Here is a 24,139-nt window from a genome sequence, read left to right as displayed (position 1 = left end):
ATACAGTACATATACAGAATACATGCAAACCTACTCATATGTAGTGCACACACATGATAATCAGTATACCGCTAGTGAAATATGTCTCTGCGTGTGTCGCCATCTGGGAGAGTAACTGCTGGCCTTTGTGTGTCAGCTCTCCTTTTGTCTTTCCGGCCAGCTCCGCTTTGTGCAACCGGTGAAGACAGACACAAATACACTGAAAGGGAGAAAGTAGGGGTCGAGGTGGAGGGTATCAGTTCAACTCAGCAGCTGCCACTACCATACAACTCGTGCAATAATTTCCATGTACTTAGCGTGTGCAATGACCCACATACAATAACGAGCATGTCTCCAGCCTGTTCTCACAGCATAAGCCGCACGCGTGCATGCACACACAGCACCTTCAATGACTCCCACACTCTCTCCATGTAGCTGGCAAGTGCAGCAACTCCCGTGCAATAATGTGCATGTGCGTTACACGCTGAAGGGCACGCGCGTCTCTACGCTGAGTGGCTGCCAGTTACAACCTGCATGTGTTGTACGTTCAGCGACCCCCACGCACTGTTCTGCGCGCCCGTCCACTGCCTCCGACCCAAGCACGGTCAGACACAGCAGGCGGGGGAAGCGCGGCACGAGGGAGAGTCACTGAACCCCAGGAGGGCTGCCAGGACCAACAATAAAGAAGAAAGAGCCTGTTACTCACCCCGCAGGGCGAGGCGCTGCGTCAGGGGAAGGGGCATGGGAGGGCCCGGCTCGGCTCCGCGCGGTCCTGGAGGCGGGAGCTACAAGCTGAGCCGGACTCCCGCGGAAGCCTCGCCCCCCCCTACGGACGCGGGCCCCCCCGGCCACTGCCGCCGCCGCCGCCGCGTCCCGGCAGCGGAGCAGCCCACGCAGGCGCGCCGGGGCAGCCTCCTGGGCGGAGCGGGCGGGGCGCGGGTCTGCCGGCGGCCGCCCCTGGGAAGGGTTCTGGGGAGCGCGGTGCGCCCTGGAGAGGGGGATGCCCCCTGCCCCGCCGATCCGCACCGGTCGCTCAAGGAGCCAGTGAGCGAGCTCGGTCGTTTCGCCGTAGCCGGGGGTAGGACCGGCCAGCGCCCGCGGGGCAACATCTGGGACTGGGCCAACTTCTGTGGCAGAGAGAGAGGCGCTTCTGCGGCTGGGAAGCGCGTCTCTCTCACCGGCAGAAGATGGTCCAATAAAAGCGATGGCCTCAGCCCTCTTGTCTCTCAAGTATTGCTAGGAATCTAGAAATCGCCCGATCATCCTGGGCAGCCCGTGCGCCCCTGGCTGCTGGGGGAGGCTAGCCCCGCCCCGCCCCGCCCCTTCCAGCTGAGCGCCCCCTCCCCGCTGCTGCAGCCCAGAGCCCCGCACCGTGGACACCGGCCACTGCCCGAGGCTAGCGTCCCCCGGCCCTGGAGTGGCCCCAGCCCCGGCGTGCCGGGAGGGTGGGGGGCGCGGCCCCAGCTCCAGAGCGCTGGCTGGGTAGGCGGCACGCGCAGCGCCAGCCCCGGCCCGCGGTGGGGCCACTGCATAGGGGAACTGGGAAGAGGGGGCCAGAGCGGGAAGCAGGAGGGGGCTGGGGGCGGAGCAATTGGCGGGGCCACCCCTGGGTGTCAGAGAAGGCACAGCCTTCCCCAGCCTTTGATACCCACTGCCCATGCATACCATGTCAGACTAAACGATGATTCACCTAGTCCAGTGTCCGGGATCTGATGGTGGCCCTCAGAAACGCTGCTAAAAGCAGCTATGGAATAACCTAATCACAGGGAAAGTTTCTTCCTAAGCCCCTTTAGTTAGAGGTTGGTGTGTACCCTGAAGCATGAGGGTTTAGATCCCTTCCAAAACTTTGAGGTTTTTTGTTTGTTCAGTTTCGTTAAATCCCTACTGCAGTAGAACCTCAGAGGTACAAACACCAGATTTACAAACTGACTAGTCAACCACACATCTCATTGGGCCCTCAAGTACACAATCAGACAGCAGCAGAGACAAAAGAAAAAAAGATACAGTGCAGTACTGTGTTAACCATAAACTACTTAAAAAACAAAAAAGGAAAGCAGCATTTTTCTCCTGTATAGGAAAGTTTCAAAGCTGTATTAAGTCAACGTTCAGTTGTAAACTTTTGAAAGAACAACCATAACGTTTTGTTCAGAGTTACGAACAACCTCCATTCCCAAGGTGTTCGTGACTCTGAGTTTCTACTGTGCTATTATAATTCTGGACATAGTCCTGCAAATTATTAAAGGTATGATTTGACAAAGCATGCATCAGTCTACTCTATTTTGACCCATTCCCTATCCTAAAAAGATCATGAAGAGTATATGATATGAATATCATAATATTACATGTCTGCTTTGATTAACTAACAATTGGTTCAATGCTCCTTACAACAATGAAAGAATGGTAGGCAAAGTAGGTGGACTTGAGGAATAAGATTCAGTTGTATTTTGGAAACTTTTTGTATTTCCTCTAACAGAAATCTTAGTCTTTAGGCTGTGGTCACTAAATTACATATCTATTTTACTTAAACTTTTTCTCAGTGAGTTGAAATACATCTTTTATTGTCAACCTTTCTCTGATATTTAGCCATCAGCGCATGCTAAAACAGAGCTCTTTATCTTCTCCCCAGCCCAAGCCCTCTCACCCTCCTTTCTTGATCATTGTGGATTATACCACCATCCTACCTGCCACTCATGCCCATAACCTGGGTATCATCTTCAACGTGGAGCTCTCTCTATGGCCTCACATCTTGCAAATTCTTTCTGCATAATATCTCTGAGTTACAACATCTCGTATCCCTCTTCATCACTAAAACGGTCATCCAGGCTCTCATCATCTTGCATCTTGATGCAAACAAACAAACAAACAAACAAATAAAATCCTTTTCTCTGGCCCTGATAAATGCAATCCCCCCCACACACACACCCATTCAGAATGCTGCTGCAAAGATCATTCTATTGTATCAAACATAAGTGGGACATTACGCCCCATATTCTTCATACTAATATTATTATGACATGAGTATGGCATAATTATGATGTATTTTGTGCAAGCTAAGGCATGTGACATATCATTGAAAAGGTTATGATTTACTGAATATGATTATCCTATTTGGATGCATTATCATTTTTGTATCTGAAGTTAGGGGGAACCCATTACAATCAGCTGTTAGTATTCACTTTAAAGGCTCTTCACAGGCCTATCCCCACCCTACCTATCATCTCTCATTCTCTACTGAAATGTCAATTTTCCCCTCTGTCATAAACATACAGCTACGGTTAGCATAAAATCCCTCCTTTACCTGTAAAGGGTTAATCCGTTCCATTAACCTAGTTGGCACCTGACCAGAAGGACCAATGGGGAAAGAAGATACTTTCAAATCTGGGGAGTGGAGGGGGGGGAAGGTTTTTGTTTGTGCTCTTTGTTGTTCTCTCCTAGACAAAGAGAGAGACTAAGCCAATAATCCAGCTCCTACTGAATAATACATCTAAAATTATAGAAATAGTAAGACATAGTAAGGAAATGTGTTAGAGTATCTTTTGTTTTAGCTTTTGAATTTTCCCTATGCTAAGAGGAAGGTTTATTCCTGTTTTTTGTAACTTTAAAGTTCTGCCTAGAGGGGAATCCTCTGTGTTTTAAATCGTATTACCCTGTAAAAGTACCTTCTATCCTGATTTTACAGAGGTGCTTCTTTTACTTTTTTCTTTATAATAACGTTCTGTGTTTAAGAATCTGTAAAAACCCAAGGGTCTGGTCTGTGCTCACCTTGTTTACTCTCAAGTCTCCCCCGGAAAAGGGGTGAAGGGGTTTGGGGGATATTTTGCAGAAACAGGAACTCCAAGTGGTCCTTTTCCTAAATCTTTGTCTAACTCACTTGGTGGTGGCAGCAATACCATCCAAGGACAAGGAAGAATTTGTGTCTTGGGGAAGTTTTTAACCTAAGCTGGTTGAAATAAGCTTAGGAAGTCTTTCATGCGGGTACCCACATCTGTACCCTAGAGTTCAGAGAGGGGAGGGAACCTGACACCTTCCGATTGGCCATTGATGCTAGCTCCCATCACCCGCTTGTTTGAAAATTTAACAAGTACATTTGTACTTTCCCCTCACACTTGAGAAGAGCTCCCCATAAACATCTGCACAGCTACCTCATTATCCTCTTTCAAATCCCTCCTTAAAACTTAACTTTTCTGTGATGCCTACAAAAAATTTGATAATGGTTAGACAGCTGGTACACTGAGGTCACAGCCTAGCAGGCTGCCCAATATTGTCTCATTGCTACTTTGTTCCACCCCATCTGTCTGTATCCATTTGTTGCCTCTTGTCTTATACATAGATTTAGAGTGACCAGATAGCAAGTGTGAAAATCGGGGCACTTTTTGGGGGGGAGAAGGAGGGGTGGAAGATAGTTGCATATATAAGGCAAATATTGGGACGGTCCCAATAATATTGAGACGTCTGGTCACACTACATAGATTGTAAGTTCTTTGGGTCATGGACCATCATTTTGTCCGCATCTGTGTTTGCACAGCTCCTAATCCAAAGGAGTCCTGGCCCCTGACTAGGGCTCCTAGACATTACAGTAATACAAATAAATAATAATAATAATAATTTTAATGAGAGTCCATGGGAATAAGTCATTATACTAGCGTACAAAAATACAAGGTAGGCTACTCAGTCTCAACTAGCAGACAACATTGAACAGGTACAATTTCATTTCTTTTTACGGTGGCAAGGCTTCCTAAGATAAAAGCTCAAAAATGTCTTAAAACAAGATACAAATATTTGTTTTAGGAGCCAGGTATCTTATTTCACCTGATTGGAGCAGTTGCTGCAAAAGCCTGCTTCCCTTGTTCAGTTTTAGCTCTTAAAAATTATTCTTCATTGAGTGAAGGAAGTATTTGCAGTCTGCTGTGGATAAAGGTCAATATGAATATGCTGCCACCAAGTTATGAACACATTTGTGGCAAACCAGTGTCACTGCCTTTGCTGGAAGAGACCTTACCAATTAAGTTGATTATAGAGGTCACAATGATGGAACCTAAGCTCACAAGAAAGCACAAATTTGCACAATTTATTATATAAAAACATATCCAGCCTCTGAAGTAGCACCCAGAAAAACATTCAATATTCCCATAGTTCCAGGTGAGTAACTGTATTAATGAACTGTCTGCTTCCTTATTCAGACACAAACTTGGGTCTACCATTAGGAGAATAAAAATCCATGTTTCCTAAAGCTAACAGAACAATCTAATCAGATTCCAAGATAGCTCCCTAGCCCAAGACATTGCCAGCTGCTGTTTCTGGGCTTGATATGGTGAGATACTAAACTCTCCCAATTCACATCCAGTGAAGGCAATAGCATTTACAGATGGTTAGCAGCACCTCACAGGACCAGGTTGTACATCATTAATGATATCAGTTTCTGTAATATTGCAGGTTTCAGAGTAGCAGCCGTGTTAGTCTGTATCTGCAAAAAGAAAAGGCATACTTGTGGCACCTTAGAGGCTAACAAATGTATTTGAGCATAAGCTTTCATGAGCTACAGCTCATTGGATGCATGCAGTGGAAAATACAGTGGGGAGATTTTATATACACAGAGAACATGAAACAATGGGTGTTACCATACACACTGTAACAAGAGTGATCAGGTAAGATGAGCTATTACCAGCAGGAGAGAAAAAAACCTTTGTAGTGATAATCAAGGTGGGCCATTTCCAGCAGTTGACAAGAACATGTGAGGAACAGTGGGCGGGGGCGGGGGGGAATAAACATGGGGAAATAGTTTTACTTTGTGTAATGACACATCCACTCCCAGTCTTTATTCAAGCCTAATGTAATGGTGTCCAGTTTGCAAATTAATTCCAATTCAGCAGTCTCTTGTTGGAGTCTGTTTCTGAAGTTTTTTTTGTTGAAGAATTGCAACTTTTCGGTCTGTAATCGCGTGACCAGAGAGCTAAAAGCTACAATTTTGGTTTTAATTTAATTTAATTTCTACTCCCTGGAGAAACATCACCACGTTAAGGTCAGACTACAGTGATTACAGGTTAGGGGCCTGTTGCACTCTTGCTGGCATAGGGAAATGTGAATAACACCTTCCTATGCCAACCTGATCTACTTCAACACAGTGGGGGGGGATTCACCCAAAGGATGGCATGGGTTGGCCACTTGCCTCCATTGGGGGGTTTCTGCTTTAATTTCCAACAGGACTCTTCCAGTGTATGTTACAGAACAAGTGCAATGAATCATCACACACCCTGGCTGCCCTATTCATGCTCTCTCCCTGGCAGCACCACCATTTCTTGGACAGCACATCTCTACTCTGACAACTGCTGACTAATATCAATAGAGCAATATGCAAAAAAAGGTGTGCATTAATAAGCTGTTGGTACAAGCCCCAAGTGCACTGTGCAGCGTGATGCTGAAGGACAAGTGACCTCACTCATTAGAGATGTACACCAGCACGGCTTCCTAATGAACTCCCTGGTGTGGCTTATTGCTGGTAGAGAATGACTCATTAGTTTCGTTTGGGGAGCCAGAGTTAGAGCATTCTTAACACTATGGAAATCACTTACACAAAAGATCAGAGGAGCCCAAACCTAACCATGTTCAGAGCACAATGCAAAAGCCCCCTTTTGGTGCCAATCTTCTCACAATTACAGAGCAGAAGAAGCTAGTACAGTGGAGTCGCATCTTACGTGGGGGTTAGGTTCTAAAGTCAGTGCATAAGGCAAAAATCACGTATAGTCAAAATTACCCTTGAAAATCTCTTAAATCGCCCATAAAGTACAGTATACTGTACATGATTGTGTGTATACAACCCTGTACAGTAATATGTATAATGTATACAGTAACGTACAGTATATAATAGAGTACATATGCAAAATATAATTTTACAGTACTGTATTTTTAATTACGGGGGTAATTACAGGGGATCATCAGGGCTTGATGTCGATCCAGGAGACAGAGGTGACGGAGAACTTGGGTGATGGAGAGCGAGTCGTAGACACAGTGGTTGGCTCTGCTTCAGCTCGAGAAGTTGATTGCATAGGCTCATCTGCTGCTGGTTGTTTTTCCTTGAAAAACATGGTGATCGGCAACTGTCACTGTTGTCTCTTGAGCTGCTCAAACATTTCTTGATACAGTCTCAAATAGTCCGTAATACTAAGTGTGATTTTGAGGCTTAATTCCGTGGAGAGATCATATCCAGAAATTAAATCATTCAAGTGTTTCACTGCTTGGAACACTTCAGCAAATTTATGAAGATTCCAACTTGCTGGCTCTTCCTGTTCGTCATCATCATCTTCGTCTTCTGTAGACGATTTTATCAATCCTCTAACTCTTCGTTCGTCAATGTTTCTCTATGGCTCTCAATTATTTCTTCAATTTCTTCCTCAAGGATGTCGACAAAGCCATCACCACCCACTTGCCTGGCCACCTGAACAATGCGTTTCACTTCTTTGTCAATGGTCAGGAAACCCTTAAAATCATTCACACATTCTTTCCGTAGGTTTTGCCAACATGCATTGACTGTTTCAGGCTTGTTTGCATCCATTGCCTGTTTAATATAAGTGATGCAATCGGCAATGTTGAAGGACTTCCAACACTCCATCACATTAAGATTGGGGTCAGCATCCATAGCGCTACGTATCCATGAGAACGTAAGCCTCGTGTACATGGCCTTGAAACAGCGAATCATGCCTTAGTCGAGAGGTTGGAGGATGGAGGTGGTATTGGGGGGGGAGAAAGACGACTTCAACGTCGTTATGCGCAAACCAGAGTGCTGCAGGGTGGCCAGGAACATTGTCTACGATCAGCAACATTTTAAAGTCAAGTCCTTTCTCTTCGAGGTACCGCTTGACCTCCAGAATGAAACACTTGTGGAACCAATCCAGAAATAATGCTGCCATCACCAAAGCCTTTTTATTTGATTGCCAGAACACAGGCAGGAGATTTTTGTTCTTGCCTTTTAGGGCATGGGGATTTGCAGCTCTGTAGAGCAAGCCTGACTTTATTAAATGCCCAGTCGCATTGCCACAAAACAACACGGTCACACGGTCTTTAGCTGCTTTGAAGCCACAGGCTAGTCTTTCTGATTTCGAAATGTAAGTGCGGTTGGGCATTTTTTTCCAGAAGAGCCCAGTCTTGTCAGCATTAAAAACTTGTTCCGGAAGATAGCCCTTTTCTTCTATGATTTTCTTTAATTGTTCGGGGTAGGCTTTTGGTGCCTCTTCATTGGCAGATGCAGCTTCACCAGTAGTCTGCACGTTTTTGAGGTTGAAGCGGTTCCTAAAACTGTTAAGCCAACCTTGGCTAGCTTTGAATTCCATCTTATCAGAAGGCTGTCCCTCATCAGTGGGAGGTTTGAACAGTGCGTAGAGGCTAAGAGCCTTTTCTCGCAATGCATTGCCATCAATAGGCACACGTTTACGGTTCATGTCTTCCAGCCATAAGTTTAATGCTTTTTCAGTCTTTAGTGAAGTCTTATCATGCACCTGGTTCATCACCTTAGCAGTTACTGAAGCACTTGATGCCACAGCTTGACAAATTTCTCTCTCTCGAATCTTGATGGCACAGATGCTAGATTTGTTGCGGCCATATTTACGTGCCACATTGGAGACCGACATACCGTCTCTCAAAAAGTCCAACACAGCCAGTTTTTCCTCCAGCATTGGAACAGATCGCTGTTTCTTCAGCTGAGCACCAGATGAAGTAGTTGGCTTGCGTTTAGGGGCCATGTTGTACAAAAAATACGTATCTTTAAAGACTAGAATCACACTCAGCGTGGCGAGATGATCACACTAGGAGAGGCACGCGGAAACCGAGACCGACTGAGGGAACAGCAGATTCACATCTCTCATCTCACGCACACTCCGGGGCATACGCTCATTGAGTGGAATGGTGGGCAGAATTGCCAGCACTATTTACAGGTATCTTGTTGTTTTTCTTTTTTCTTTTTTTGCTGAGCGCGTATAGTTGAATTTGCGTAAGTTAAATGCGATATGATGCTACTCACCTGTACTCCTCATGAACAGAGTAAAGAAACTGATGGACAGAAGGAAGGGAAGAAAATTGCAGCTGCCTTCAAGGAAAAAGGGGTTTTTTTTTTTGTTTTTTTAAAACCAGAACTCACTGTTATATGTTACAATCCACCCTCAAAAGCAGGAAATTTCCAATTGGACCGATGGGATTTTAAGGCTCTAAAACAGTAGATGGCAGATTTCATTCCAGAAAGGGAAGTTCTTGTGGTTATTAACTTTGCATTTCATGGCTACTTAGTACATCAGGAGGTGCTTGACAGATTAGATTACATGCTGGCCTTCATCTTCCCTGCAGGTGCTCTAGGAAGTGCAAATTGCAGAGAAGGGGAAGGAAGAGAATGGAATTTTGCACTGTTTGCCGTAAAGCCTTTCCCTGGGGATTCTACTAGAGAGGGCAACTTTAACTTGCAGCTAGAGGTCTGCCATGTCAGCAGAGGCTGTCTCAAGGAAACAATGAATCAGCACATTCCCTAGCCAGCCTACTCATGGTCTTTACCCAGTAAGCACTGCCTTCTTCTGAGGGTTGTGCTTGCCAGCTGCAGGCCTTCCCCCACTAGTACCACCACGCAGATGTTAGTATCGTGCATAGGCGGCAGATAAAAGCATAGGCGCCAACTTCTAATGGTGCCAGTGGGTGCTCGACCCCCCTTTGCCCCCGGCCCTGCCCCAACTCCACCCCTGCCCTACCCCCTCCTGCCCCCATTACAACCCCTTCCCCAAAGTCCCCGCCCCAACTCTGTCCCCTCCGTGCCCCTATTCCGATTCCTACAGCTGTTTGGCGGCGGCAAGCACTGGGAGGTAGGCAAGGAGCGGGGACTTGGAGCGCTCAGGGGAGGAGGCGGAGAAGGAGGTGAGGTGAGATGGGGTGGGGAGCTTGGCTGCCGGTGGGTGCAGAGCACCCACTAATTTTTCCCCATGGGTGTTCCAGCCCCGGAGCACCCAGGGAGTCAGCGCCTATGGATAGAAGAGGCCAGGGAAGGCTAAGCTAAGCCTCCCCTGGCGCAGCTGCCCCACCGGCAGACGCCTGGGCTGTGGTCGCCCTGCCTACACTCCACCTCTTCCTGTCCCTGCTCTGCCCCTTCCCCAAGGCCCCCACCACGCACTGCTGCCTGGTGTGTCCCTCCTCTCCTCCACTCACCGCCCACAGAGGTCCCCACCGTTCCTTGCATCCCTCCTCTCCTCCACCCCCTCCCCTGCTCGGCCCCCACATCTGCTGCTCACCGCATCCCTGTGGGTGGTGGGGGCCTTGTAGAGGAAAGGGGGTGTGGAGGAGAGGAGAGACATGGAGAGCATGAGAGGCAGGGGCCTTGTGGGAGGGAAGAGAGGAGGAACGCAGCGGCAGGGAAGCCAAGTAGGTAGAGAGTGGAGCAGAGGCAGGGCCTGGGGCGGAGTGGGAGTGGAGTGTGGGTGGAAGCAGTAGGACAGGGAGCTAATCCTGTGATCAGGCCCAGGCTGCTGCTGGGTCATAGGTTGGGACTTAAGACCAGACTCCAAGGCATGCATTGTCCCCGGTTGCCTCTCACCCTTCAGCCATGATGCTTCTGGCCCTAGGGCCCCTGAAGCAGGAGGCTGCTCCCATGACACTTTTTGTGGCCAGGAAGTCTTCAGCCATGGCCAGGAATGCCTCCAGGTCCTCCTCAGAGCCCATCTTCATGAGTTTCACTGGGGCGGTGGGGGTGGTGTACCTGTAACCAAGGGACTGGGGTCCTCTGCCCCAGTCTGGCACTGATGCCCTGCCGTTGGAGGACGGTGGCCACTTGTTGGACCAGACATTGTTGCTGTTCATGTTGTTGAGTAGCCAATTCCCAGAGAAGCTGTTGTCATTGCTGTTGTAATTGTGCAGCCTGCTGTTGCTGATGGGTGGCCATCTGCTGAAACAACTGCTGTTGTAACTGCTGCTGCGCGGCCTGTTGTTGCTGACTGTCAGCCAGCCACTTTAACAGCTTGTCTATCTCCATAGCTCCCCCACTCTTGTTCCCTCCTTGCTTTTGAGAGTCTCTCTCTCCTTTTCCCACCCCCCTTTTTCCTTTTCTTGGTCTTCACACAGACTTGGGTGAGGCAGGGTCACATGCCTAGTGGTTAGTGCCTAGTGGATACAGTTCTCGGGGCAGCAAGGCTGCCTAGTGGATACAGTTTTTGGGGTGGCAACTCTGCCTAGTGGCTACAGCGTAGTGTAGGGTAGAGGAACCTGGGCCCACCCACTCCACTGGGTTCCCACCCAGGACCCTGGGAGGCTGGTTCAACTGCTCACCTGTCACCATATGGTGTCAGCCTCAAGTTGGTGGATAAGGAATTGGTTAAAGGGGAGACTACAACGGGTCCTACTGAAAGGTGAACTGTCAGGCTGGAGGGAGGTTATCAGTGGAGTTCCTCAAGGATCGGTTTTGGGACCAATCTTATTTAATCTTTTTATTACTGACCTCAGCACAAAAAGTGGGAGTGTGCTAATAAAGTTTGCGGATGATACAAAGCTGGGAGGTATTGCCAATTTAGAGAAGGACAGGGATACCCTACAGGAGGATTTGGATGACCTTGTAAACTGGAGTAATAGTAATAGGATGAAATTTAATAGTGAGAAGTGTAAGGTCATGCATTTAGGGATTAATAACAAGAATTTTAGTTATAAGCTAGGGACGCATCAATTAGAAGTAACGGAGGAGGAAAAGGACCTTGGAGTATTAGTTGATCATAGGATGACTATGAGCCGCCAACGTGATATGGCTGTGAAAAAAGCTAATGCGGTCTTGGGATGCATCAGAAGAGGTATTTCCAGTAGGGATAAGGAGGTTTTAGTACCGTTATACAAGGCACTGGTGAGACCTCATCTGGAATACTGTGTGCAGTTCTGGTCTCCCATGTTTAAGGAGGATGAATTCAAACTGGAACAGGTACAGAGAAGGGCTACTAGGATGACCCGAGGAATGGAAAACTTGTCTTATGAAAGGAGACTCAGGGAGCTTGGCTCATTTAGCCTAACTAAAAGAAGGTTGAGGGGAGATATGATTGCTCTCTATAAATATATCAGAGGGATAAATACCGGAGAGGGAGAGGAATTATTTAAGCTCAGTACCAATGTGGACACAAGAACAAATGGATATAAACTGGCCACTAGGAAATTTAGAGTAGAAATTAGACGAAGGTTTTTAACCATCAGAGGAATGAAGTTTTGGAATAGCCTTCCAAGGGAAGCAGTGCGGGCAAAAGATCTATCTGGCTTTAAGATTAAACTCGATAAGTTTATGGAGGAGATGGTATGATGGGATAACATGGTTTTGGTAATTAAATATTCATAAATAGGCCCAATGGCCTGTGATGGGCTGTTAGATGGGGTGAGATCCGAGTTACCCAGGAAAGAATTTTCTGTAGTATCTGGCTGATGAATCTTGCCCATATGCTCAGGGTTTAGCTGATCACCATATCTGGGGTCAGGAAGGAATTTTCCTCCAGGGCAGATTGGAAGAGGCCCTGGAGGTTTTTCGCCTTCCTCTGTAGCATGGGGCACGGGTCACTTGCTGGAGGATTCTCTGTTCCTTGAAGTCTTTAACTACAATTTGAGGACTTCAATAGCACAGATATAGGTGTGAGGGTTTTTTTTTTGTAGGAGTGGTGGGTGAAATTCTGTGGCCTGCGTTGTGCAGAAGGTCAGACTAGATGATCATAATGGTCCCTTCTGACCTAAATATCTATGAATCTAAGTTGGCTTCCCTGGGCCACTTCCTAGCTTGGTCTGCACCCCATGTGGTTGCCGCCTGTCCATGGGGACCGTTGCCTTCTGGGTTTCTAGCCCTGGTCCCAGTTGCTGAATGCTGTGACTCCTCCACTCTCCAGCTCAGTGCGGGCTCAGCTCAGGTCTTCCCCTGGAGCTTCCAGGGCACATCCTCCTCCCTGGCTTGCTAGCCCCTGATTGAGCTGGCTGGCTGGCTTTTAAACCCCACCTCCAATGTGAGCATTCTTCGCATGGGTGGAGGGGCAGAGCCTCCTCAGCGCAAAGCTGCCCCTTAACTCCCTCAAGTCTAGTGAGGAGTTTATACACCTCATCACAGGCTTCTGAATCTGCTCCCTGCATTGCTCACTAGTCCAGCAAATTTGCAAAGCTGCCAGCTTTTTAGCTGTCTGCTGGTGCATGTGGTCATTCTGGGTACTCTGGCTAAAGTCCACAGTTCTGCTGGCTGCGCACCCGAGATTCACAAAAATTTAACTGTGTTCCCAGGACCATGAAGCAGTGCACTTTACAAAAGGCTTGTTCTGTTTGGTCTCCATTGCAAACACAGACTGCTCTCAGATGATGGGTTTGCAACTCAGTGCTCAGAAGACAATGGAGTGGTTAACACTGACTCACTGAGCTGCTGCTGTATGCCAAGGGGGTTGGCTTCCGTTTTCAGTTGAGTCGACTGGAGATTGTTGGGATAGAGAGGACAAAGGAAGTTGGCCCATGGGATTATGGGACACTGTTGGTGGACTCCTGGGACCCAAATCAAGTGTGGCTGTGTCTACCCTGCAAAGCAATAGGCCTCAAACCCTCCTGGCTTGACATGGGCTCAGACCCTCCAGCCCTGCAGGGTCCAAGCCCAAGTCTGAGAGATTTGTTAGTAGACGGAAGGGGGCGGGTACAGCTCAAGCCTTAGTCTGAGCCCAGGCTTACACTGCAGTGTAGACATACTCATAGATTCCAAGGCCAGAAGGGACCATTGTGATCATCTAGTCTAACCTCCTGTATAACACAGGCCATTGAACTTCCCCAAAATAATTCCTAGAGCAGATATTTTAGAAAAATATCGAATCTTTATTTTAAAATTGCCAGTGAAAGAGAATCCACCACAATCCTTGGTAAGCTGCTTCAATTTCCAGTCTAAAGTTATCTAGCTTCAACTTCCAGCCGTTGGAGCATGTTATACCTTTCTCTGCTAATTTGAATAGCCCATTGGAAGCCTCATCTGAGATCAGTGTGGACCTGCCCATGGTTAAGGAGAGCAGTGAAGACTGTCTTTCTCTCTGGAAACTGAGAACTTTCCCCTTGTTTCAGTGTCAGCTTTCAGCAGCCCTGGAGCAAGAATTCTGTAGTCACATTGTAAACCTGAGTCTGATATATGAGTCGTGGCCGTAGTCAAGCTTAAACGTTACTTGCCTTGCCATTCAACAGGATAGCTTTAATACGTATTAGTGGGTTATGTAACATATTTTAAGAAAGTTAAGGCTGATATATTTTTTAATAAATGGGAGGCGGCAGGGGGACGAGAGAGTTTGCTCAGACCTAAAAAACCCCAAACTCTGTATCCAAACAGAGAACTTGTTTGCTGGAGTCTTTTTCAGGTTATTTTTTACAATGTATCAGTTTCCCTAGATTCACCCATAGTACCACTAAAAACACAAAACGTTATGATAGTTGAAACATTGACTAAACCAAACATTGACTTCCAAAACATAAAGCTTCCCTACAGAAAAGATCTGAGAGAGACTGCCATCAAACTCAGGCTTTGCTGGACCAAGCAGGAGAGAACCAAATTCCTGAGTTATGGACATTCCGCTTTCTCGGCCACCTAATATACTAATCGGGGATCTGCCAGCTTAAGTTTAAGTAGGATCTCAAATGCCTTAGCACTCACAGAGAGGCCAGGATTCAAACGTTAAAGAGGTTCATCATTCAAAACCAACACTGTTTAAATGATTAATTGAATTATATTGTGAGTAGAAATAAAATAAATTGGCCACCGTAGTGTTCAAGACTCATTGGAAGAAGGATTGTATATTCCTTGCATATTGCTAGGGGAATAGACTCCTATGGAGGATATTAACCTCCAGCATGGGATTTACCACAATTGGCTCAATAAATCTGAGAATGTTAAAAAGGTTTCTAAATATTTTGTGCAGTAATATGGAGTTTTCCCATTATTACTAGACTGAAAAGGGAAAAATGCTTAAAGAAAACTGATATTTCAAGATAAATCAATAAGAGTTCCATTCCCTGCATCTGAAAGGGTAAAGCAGATCAAAACCTCTGGAGCTACTATACATCTCTAGCACTTAAACCAAATTCTCTGCCTACGCTATGATAAATAAAAAAGAATGCATCAAGCAACTTATAATTCTGTCAGAGTGCTCTGTTATGTAGTTTGAAGCCATAGAGCGTAAAGAAAAACAGATCACATTGCCAAGAAAATACTCATATCTGGTAAACATGCACCAATTTAGCAGGAGATACAAGAGCAGGTTTTTGTTGATTTTTCGGAAAATATTTTGCCCTCCAGAACATGTTTTACAACCCTGGGCTCACTTCATCAAATAAAACTTGCAGATCTCTCAGAGGAATGCATATAACAATAAAAATGTTGAGATCATTTTGTAGTGGGGAGGAAAGAAATGCTATATGCCAAGACATTATTGCCAAGACATATGCCAAGACATTATTCACCTTTTATCCCTGAAAGCATTTTTTTAGATGGAGGCATTCTGAGGGCTTATTTCAATAAGAAACAGCCCTTGCCGCTGCTGACCCAAATAAACCTTTTGGGCTCTGCAGTCGTGAAGGCTTACTTGTGATTTCTAGTGGGAATTTTAAAATGTCCCAGCTTTCCAGTAGTCCTGAAAGACGACATTAAGTATTGCCCACCTCCCACTTCTCCAGAATGGAATCTTTGGGCCATATCCTGATCTCAGTTGTAAATGCAAAGTAGCTCCCTTGGACTAGGAGAATTCCATTGGATTTACATCAGGATAACAGATATCAGAATCTGGATCCTTTACTCTACCTTATCCAGTTGCCATGTATGACGCTCCAGGAGATGGAGGTAAAAGATGAAATCCTGTCTGAAGATGTTGCTAAGGAGGGGATAGCTTGGAGCACAGTAGATTGCGTTTTCCCATTACTGACACCAATTTGCTATGTGTAGTCTTTTGGAGATACAGAAAAATAGATAAAACACTGGGAGAAATAACCAGTGCAATGGGAGAAATTGCAAATGTTTATAAAGTCATCATTAGATATATGTAGCCAGCCCAGTAAAGGGACAAAACATGGACTATCCACAGCACCAAGTAGGTATGATGGAAAAATCTGTAAAACACCTTGTCTGTTTAGTCTACATGCCTCTTCCACCAAAAGCAGGGATAAGATAGGATGATGATCAACATGTTAGGCTAGTGCTGTAAGAGAGACAGGGGCCAGATTCACATGTGGAGGGGATCCTCTGTGTGCAGATCAACCTCTTCCTGCAGTGAAAGGTGGAGGGAGTCAGCTGCCCCTACAGTATCATTGCCCTTTGCTAGGACCCTGTGGTCAGGAAAAGGCAGGGAATGGGCGGAATGGGAGCAGGATGTAGGCTGCATTGAATTGGGTAAGGGAAAGGTAACAACCTAGGCAGCACTACCTATCACAATGATATCTGACCCTGAGAAGTATTTACTCTTATTTCATTTTTAATTAACAGGTTAAACATTCATATGAAGATGGAACTGTTCATTAGGAACACAGCCCTGAGTATGTAGTAAAAGCACAATTACTAAATACAAGCTATTTTCTTTCCTTTTTGTGAATAGTAATGCACAAGGTAACTTACCAGAAGTATATTTATGATGATGAAAGGCTAGATTCTGTGACTCTCCCTCATACACATGCTGCACCATTGATTTCAGTGGCACTAGTCAGAGAGGAAGATGCTACTCAAGATGAATCACAGACTATAATTTGTTTCAAATGGAGACATTTCTTAATTTGTATTATTATACAGAGATCTATACTGCTCCCATTAGGACTTGGGTCCTACAGTGAGCTCATTTGGGTGCCACGCAGAGTCCCTGTAGTCAAGGGGACTCTGCACGAGCTTATTGCAGGACTGGGGGCTTCAGTAGTTTCTGTGCTTTTCTCTTTCCCTTAGCATGCAGCAAGTAGGCCTTGAATCACAAGACAAACAAACTCAAAATTGCTTGCTTTCTTACTCTGCTTAAATAGTTGCCCTTTATGATCCTCCTGGTAAAGTAGGCAAAGCTTGTATCGACATAAGAAAACAAGAGAACACTTTGTCCTTAAACCGGAACTATTTTGCTTGATGAATTGAATTAACTGAATTTCCATATGGTTTTTTAAAAAAAATATTGATTTTACAAAAAAATACCCTGCCTAGAATGAGGCCTGTAAGAGGAAAATTTTGCTTAAATATTTTCTAAGTCTGTCACTGCTGCCGCTGCAGCCATTAATCTGCCCATCCTGCTATGACACCGCTGTATCTGTACTTCCAGAAAATGTGCCTATTGTCAATCACTGAAAGGAAGAGCTGCTCCCAGAGTGAGGACAAGACAGAGAAACTAATACCTTCAAGGGCAGCAGGCGCTCTCTTCCTTAATATTAAAAACATGATTTAAAAGTATGAGTATGACTTAAAGAGAAAAGGAAAGAACAGAAAGAAAAAATGTTATGTACACACAAATAAACTAGAATCAGAGCTTCTATAATGAGGGAAGGGAGATGAACAGAAGGTTCCATGAAGTCCATTTAGGACCTTGCTATTCAGATCTCATTTAGCTGAGAAATGCTAAGGTCAGGGTGGTGACTGACTCTTATTATGTTGCCTTGTCTACACTACAGGGGTAAGTTACGCAACTCCAGGTACGTGAATAATGTAGCTGGAGTTGATGTAACTTAGGGCAACTTACCTTATGCAAGGTCCTAGTCAACAGTGATACCCTAAAGGAGCCAGTCATCCCACAGCAAAGAGGTACCTCTGTTTACCTTAGGTTTATACATATTTCCTACTCTGCACCTGTATAAAGTGAGGATGGGACCAGTCCTGAGTTTTCCAAAGCACTTTCTCTGAATGCTCAGTAGAAAAGCCAAGTGCATCATGTAGCTTTGAGATCAAGGCCTTGGTTATACACACACACACACAGAGTTGACTGTACAAATTATAATGCGCTGCATCAGCTGCAATATCAAGGTCATTCGTGACTAAGAGGTCCCAAACTTGACTTTTCTATTTTGAGCAAAATGGAGCATGCTGTTTCCATGGTTTCACCCAAAATATGTACTGGGCTTTTATTGTTTCAGAGCCTTGAAATCCAATCATTTCAATCGAAGACAAAGACATCAGACTACTATGAGTCATTAATTAGAATTTAAACACTCAAGCAGACTACATCTTCTCTGAATGGGTTTATGAATCTCTACATTGTGATCATGAACAAAGACAGCTGATAGGATTATCCAATGTAAACTTATTTCTGGATAAATTGTTCAGTTGCACCTTTAATTTGTTGTACAGGGTAGACTGTTCATGCACCAGAAATATCAAGCTTTTTAGGGTAAAATAACTTTATTGAGAAGACATGGCAGCATTCAGTGATAATGACAGATCAACAAAGATCGGTAATATGGAGGGACAGACTTTCAAGGGCTAACATTGTTCTCAAATTGTGTTTTGATCTAAAATATGGTTGCATTCAACTTTAGACATAAGTTATTTAGTTGCTAGAACTACTAAAATTTTCTACGACAAAGTAGTTCCATTTTCTGTTCCTTAACTACTATTGATCAAAAATAGACTATAGGCAGGATGCTGATCACAATGGAAAAAAGGGAGAAGACCGACTCAGATAGATAGGTCAAGTAGTTCAATTAGTTTAAAACATCAAAGTCAAAACTAAGAACTATAGGTCCTAAAAGAATGGAAAAGTCATATATCAAAGCCCGCTGCGTTATTGAAAGGGAGCTGCCAATTTCAATAATAATCTCCTTAGCAGTCCTAACCATACAGTACTACATCAAAGAAGACATGGCTGCTTGTCTTCCTCTATGTTTGTACAGTGCCAAGTACACTGGGGCCCTGTTCCTGACTGGGACATTTGGGTATTATTGCAATAGAATGATAAATACATAAAAGAATAATACTATTGAGTGGTCTGGAGGAAAAGATTTTTGAAACAGTGTTTCGTTAGTCTAAGGCATGGACTCTTGGCATGTGTGGAATGCCTCCCCTGAACTAGTCTTTAAGGCTTCAAAGCCCTCCTCAAGGCCCACTTCTATTTCCTGTGAGACCCTGTCAACTAATAATGGCTAGGAGCAAGGTCAGTGCAGATAATTATATTTAAAAGTAAAAAAAAAGTGGATTTTATGTTGCTTGTCTTCCCTAGATTGGGAGTTCTTTCAGGCAGGGAACTGTAACTTTGTTACATATTTGGAAAGCTCCTAGAACATTGCAGGCAATAACAGAAGCCTAATAAGTAAATAATAAATAATAATAATAAGTGTCCTACAAGAGCCAGCATGGTTAGTAGTCACACAGGGTGGAATTCTGACTTCGTTGAAGTCAGTGGGAGTTTTGCCATTGATTTAAATTTGGCCAGGATTTCACTAATAGTATCTATTGCTCTCTACACATATTGGACAGAACAGTGACTGTAGCAAGGAACATCCAGGCATATTTCCACCATGATGGTGGTTTCAGATAATCTATCTATGTGCTTAGATGGTCCCATAACAGTGTATTGTTTTAGGACCCCACAAACATTAACAAATCTTTATTCAGACAGCAACCTGATGCTGTGAAAGATTACCATCTTGTCCAAGGTCACACAGAAAGGTGGTGGAGATGAGGACTGAACTCATGGCTCGTAGTCTAATGTCGTAGTCTGATGCTTTATTACAAACCATCCATGTTTCAGTGATGGGATAGGCCTGGTCCCTAATCCAGCAAATGCAAATGCTGCCTCCCACAGCATGTGCAAATCAGCAAGGATTGCAGCAAAGTAGTTGCTCTTGCAAGAAAGAATGGCAAATAGTTCTGCCCAGTACATTCAGCAGATCCCATGTATGGCCTGCCTTGTAATGAGGCCTCTGGAGCTGATTGTCTTTTACGGTGCTATTGCCCTCACTTTTCAAGCTTCTGCCTTAAAATCAGGATTTGGTACTTTATGTTAAGAGAATTCATGAGTGCACTTCCTTCTGTTTAGGCATTCTCAATGTGCCTGTCTCTGTGATATCTAAGCACCATTTATGTAGAAGATATAGTATTTTGGCCTGATCCAAAGCCCATTGAAGTCACTGGAAACGCTCACATTGCAATGGGCTTTAGATCAGGCACTACATAGTTAGGCACTTAGTGGTCTTATTAATTGAATCCAAAATACCCGTGATCAGCATATATACTAAGGAAATGAGTCAGGTAATTCTTTAAATTTGTGTCTATAACTCCAGATTTTGTCAGTTCCTTCTGGGGTAGAATTTCTCCCTGTTAAGTCAAGCATGGCTGTTGGTACAACTGTAGTTAACTGATGCTGTCACCATTCAGTAGGAGGTGTGTTTGTGGTACTTTGCCATTTTCTAAGAATTATTCTTTTTTGCAACAGTAAAAGGCACAGAAAACAATTTAAGCAAAGCTGAGGCAAGACTGAATTTACCTGAGAGCGAGGGAGGAACCCGTAGTTCTAATGTGGAGTCTTTTTGAATAGGTCAGGCCAAATATTTTAAAACTAACCTTCCCAGAATAATTTTAGGACCATGTTTTTGCTATCTGAATTCTGGACAGTGAGAAAGAAGGCAGTTGTTGCCATCTAGATATCATTTGCTCTTTGTTTTATAACCGTACTGTGGATGGTTACTTAACCTAAATCTGATTATAATTTAATTGCAATTTATTTATACTGGGCCAAATTCTTGCTCAAAGTCAAAGGGAGTTCAGACTGAATAAAAACTGAGTAAAGATTTCAAGACTTGGTCCCCTCTTTACCTTATTTGGATATTCTCCAGCTAATCCTATATCCTGCAGGTTTATCACATTGTTGATTAATTTCTAATATAGGTGGTTTTGAAATCATAGGGATTTTAATCATAAGAGAAACATCACTTGTACACAGTATCTCATGTTATTTTGAATTTGATATGGCCAGAAATCCTAAATTTGTGACAAAAAAAGGGGTTAGGGTAAGGCTTTGTTTTTTTCCTGGTTCTCCCCTATGCATGGCTAGCAGCACTGGAAGTTAGGCAGAAGGGCTGCACAGCACATAGAAGTCTCCAGGAGGAACTCAGTCTCCCAGGCCATGCACCTGCTACATCACCTTGAAGAGGACATAGCACACTTCAGACCCATGGCCCTATGCTCATCCTGTTTTAGGCATTGAGCACTGAGGTTTGGGCTGGAGTGCATTGGGAAAAGGGAATATGTTTGTACTCTTCCCCATCTTGTTCACCCAGAGACGCTGTCCAGAATCTGGCCCTAACTGGCAAAGGATGAGATGACCATATCCTTTATAACAAGGGAAGGTGTAAGTTACATAGTACGGTATTGCAACCAATATGATAAAGATCCTGGCAGCCCCAGATCCAAACTTCTTGAATACCATAAAAATATGACTATTCAACTCAGTGTGGGGTTAGTTTACTGCCTAAGAGTATACAGTATATGGTTAATTCAGAAAATATTATCAGTCTTTATACTCTTCAGACCAACTGAGTTTGATAAACTTCATAGAAAATACAATGTATTATACACTAAGAGTAGAACTAAGCAAATAACTGGATACTTCCATTGCTTTATTTATTTTGCAGTAGAACGTGGAAGGATTATGACCAGACCGGTTGCCAGGTAAAGACAGATTCCAAACAGTCCTTTATGGACTTTCAGAAGATAAACTGTTTCAGTGCTAGTCCAACTATACTCAAAGTAAATGTAGTGTGATATGGGGAGTAACCCAGAGGTATGAGAAAAGCCCTGATTATGTTAGACTTAACAAAGGAAAAAGCAAGGATTTATTGTAGGGAATTACCATCCAATATTGCTTCTAAATATTGCAGCAAAAATCTTGGCTTCTCATTGGAATCAACATATTTCCACAATTTGTCATGGAAACTCAGCAGATCTTATGAAGCAGAGGTTAGTAGCAGAAAATGCCAGTACAATAATGAATCTAATGCAGTAGACACAATTATGTGAACGTCCCACAGTCTGACCTATCTTAGATGCACTTAGATTTTGGACAATGTTTTTAGAAATCACTTTTTCCCCCTGCAACTGCAAATAGCTCTCTCAGCTCTTTCTTGCTATGCCCATACAGTACATCAGTCAGGAAACGAGGTTTTGCCAGATTTGCACACACAAAAAAAAACTTATACGTTTGGTTTTTTCAATATGAATTGTTGGCTATGGAAGAATTTGCTTTTTGCATCACTAATCCTATCCCACAACAAAAAGAAAATCTACACTGGCTAGAATTTATCTACATAATAGTCCAAGAGAGAATTAAAATTTTTATACACACACACCCTACCTTATGGAAAGAGAAAAGAACATCAAGTACTGTTCTGCCACTCCCAGATCAGATCCTACTTTGCCTTTCAGTAGACTGTTTCCTGTATCCCATGTCACCATTTCAGTAAATGGTCTACAAGTACAGATTTACAATTAGTTGTACTAAAGCTCCCAGCAGCTACTGTTATACTTTTAGCTTTTAATTTTTTAAGTAAGTGTTTAAATGTTTGAGGATAGATTTTGCAAGAGTGCATGTTATGAGCCTAAGTAAGAATCCAGGAGTGTAAATCAGTATGCACAGAAATTTAGAATTTTCAACACTGAAACAGACAGACCTAGTTCAACTGAAAATTATAATATATAATGGATCCAGTTAACAGTATGACTTGCAATTGCTAGAGCTGGATGCTCCTGGGACTAGATCTGGATATTCCTTGTTATTCAGAGCTGACGGTTAAGACCCTGATTCAGCAAAGCGCTAAGCACATGCTTAACTTAAAGCATATACTTAGTCCCATCCCTATTCATCAAAATAATTAAGCACATACTATTAAAGTCTATGAGACTTAAGTATGTGCTTAAAAGTTAAGCTCATGCTTAAGTGGTTTGCTGAATCAGGGCCTAAACCTGGTTCTGTATAGATAAAGTCTCAGATTAATGCAAGTGTTTGTGTTCAAGGCCTCTGTGTCTACAATGTGTTTGCTATGCATCACCTCAGTGAAAATACAGAAAAAATAACTAAGCATGCCCTGTGCAAATGTCGCTCAGATCCACTTTTTAGACTGGAAGCTCTTTGGGAAAGGGATTGTGACTACCTCTATATTTGTATAGCCCATTTCGCAATAAGGCCGTGTCCATGATTGGGATCTCTAAGTGCTACCATAATTAATAATTTGTAAAGTCGAAACCAATTGTCATAAGTCGAATCAAGGTGCCAATTCAGAAACGTCGTAAGTGCTGTCTGTCGTAAGTTGAACATCGTAAAGTCCGGGACTGCCTGTAATACCAACATTGATATTCAGTCAGTCCCACTAACTTAGACCTGCACATCTGGCGACTTACATTAGCTGCGCACTTCTATGATCTAATTATATTCAAAATACATTTGCCTGATAAATACATGGTTGTGCTTCCAGGCCTATATCATGAGCTCTGCAGTTCATGTGCAGCTCAGGAACAGCTCTTTGTGAAATAAACCCAAAGACCTGAGCTTAATTTAAACAACAAACAAAAAGCCAAAAACCATGTTCTGCCACGGCCGGTTTGCAGGCTGGAGCTCTTTGACTCCACAGCTATGGAGCCAGGGCTGGAGTAAGGCATTAGATAACGAAGCTACAGCTTAGGGTCTCACAATATGAAGTGCCTTTAAAAAAGAAAAAACTGACTCCAGTTCCAATTTTATCAAAATCGGTTGATAAATAAAGAAGATATGGGACAAAGAAGATTCTCTCTAAATATAGACATTTTCGTTCTAATATGGCAAAGCTATACACATCTGGCTACACAAATACCCTTACCCTTCACTAATTGTTCATTATTGACAGGCAGGAGGCAAGGGCTGAGAAAAAGACAATTAATTACACTTATAGAAATAGTATTTCTACGAGTAAGTCTGCTATCAGTCTCCTAAGGCAGCGTTTTGTTGGCCAGCTGCTACTGGTAAAATTCTGACTGTGCCTTCATAACTTATTTAAATAAAATAAATAAATAAATAATCTCACTGCTGATAAAACCAGGAAAAATATGAGGTCGGAGATGGCAGCGTCGTCAAGCAATCCTGCCAAGCTCGTAGTCGTATGGGACTCATGCTAGGAGTGACGTCATGTATCGTGTCCCCCTTGGCTAGTAATAGCCGGACAGCCGCCATCTTTTGTTTACGGTCCAGCACGCTCA

The 24,139-nt window shown here is 43.9% G+C and overlaps 1 protein-coding gene across 5 annotated transcripts in view; it reads right to left on the bottom strand.

Moving 5' to 3' along the window:
• SLCO5A1 (solute carrier organic anion transporter family member 5A1) overlaps positions 1-851 on the bottom strand; it is a 125,147-nt gene extending 124,296 nt beyond the window's left edge. For 3 of the 5 annotated variants that reach the window (XM_048840906.2, XM_048840909.2, XM_075125142.1), the window contains exon 1: positions 686-851. The gene's annotated coding sequence lies outside the window, so the exon portion shown is untranslated. Of the gene's footprint in view, positions 1-34; positions 332-383; positions 480-685 lie in introns of those variants that run through there. The other 2 variants (XM_048840908.2, XM_048840907.2) reach the window with 2 other exon arrangements.
• Between the last annotated feature and the right edge of the window lie 23,288 nt (positions 852-24,139).

Source organism: Caretta caretta, chromosome 2 (assembly GCF_965140235.1).
Source record: "Caretta caretta isolate rCarCar2 chromosome 2, rCarCar1.hap1, whole genome shotgun sequence".
Taxonomy (NCBI): domain Eukaryota; kingdom Metazoa; phylum Chordata; order Testudines; family Cheloniidae; genus Caretta; species Caretta caretta.
This window is presented reverse-complemented; position numbering and strand designations above follow the sequence as displayed.